Source organism: Oncorhynchus gorbuscha, linkage group LG14 (assembly GCF_021184085.1).
Source record: "Oncorhynchus gorbuscha isolate QuinsamMale2020 ecotype Even-year linkage group LG14, OgorEven_v1.0, whole genome shotgun sequence".
Taxonomy (NCBI): domain Eukaryota; kingdom Metazoa; phylum Chordata; class Actinopteri; order Salmoniformes; family Salmonidae; genus Oncorhynchus; species Oncorhynchus gorbuscha.
Window position 1 is genome coordinate 25489120 of NC_060186.1, and position 1018 is coordinate 25490137.

Genomic DNA, 1018 nt, shown 5'->3' on the forward strand with positions numbered 1-1018 from the left:
CGCTGCGCTTTGGGTCTCCTCACTACGACGATGGTGACAGTTGGGCCTAAATGAGCTCAACCACTTTTCAGGTCTTGATTGAGTAAATGGACGTATGTAAATCCGAGAACAAAAACATGTTTTCTGAAAAACTCTGTGGGACCAGCCTTAATGCGAATGAAGCCATTCTGTATTGCTTTCATTTGCAGTGTTGAAGGACTAGTACTTCAGTAATTAAAGTCAACATTTAAGCACACGCAATGTAACTGCAGTGTTGGGGAATCAACTCTGAAAATATAGTTCACCCAAGCCATCAATTACTTCACACTGGATGAAGTTAAGCTACAATAAGTTAAGCTACAAAATATAGTTACTTAGCTAAAGTGAATTCGAAAAAGTAGTTCACTACATCCAAACTACTTAAAAATTATATCTAAATCTGAAAGGTCACAGACTACATATTGCAAGAACACATCACTCTGGAGTCAGATGTTAAACAATGTGTAGTGAGAATTAGGCACACAAACTGTGTTTCGAGTGAGAATTAGACAGGTCTGATGCCAAAAAAAGAAGGAATTCTCGCCTCCACCTCCATCTTTTCTTACTGCAACAAAGTAGTGTGTAGTTCCAGTAGTTAGCTACACTGCTACACGGCAAAAAAGGTCATTCATTACTGAAAACACTACCAAGATTAAAATGTTGTTCAACTACCACCAAGGTACTGGAACATGTCATTAAATTACTCGTTAAACTACATGTAGTTCACTATTCCCCAACACTGTAACTATGGTGTACAGTGATTATGTGGCGTCACTAGTGTTTGCTATAGAGTGTAAACTGAAGTTTCATTCTGTAGAGGGCCACACAAGACATTAGTGTTGTTTCTAAAAACAATGGTTCAACCCCACTTGAATGATGTGTAAACACATTTTGTGATTTCAGTAACTGTTTCAAAATTGTGTTCTCGTGAATAACCAGAAGGAATGGGTTGTGTTCTATGTGCAGCTATGATATAATGATATTGGCTGTCTATATAATT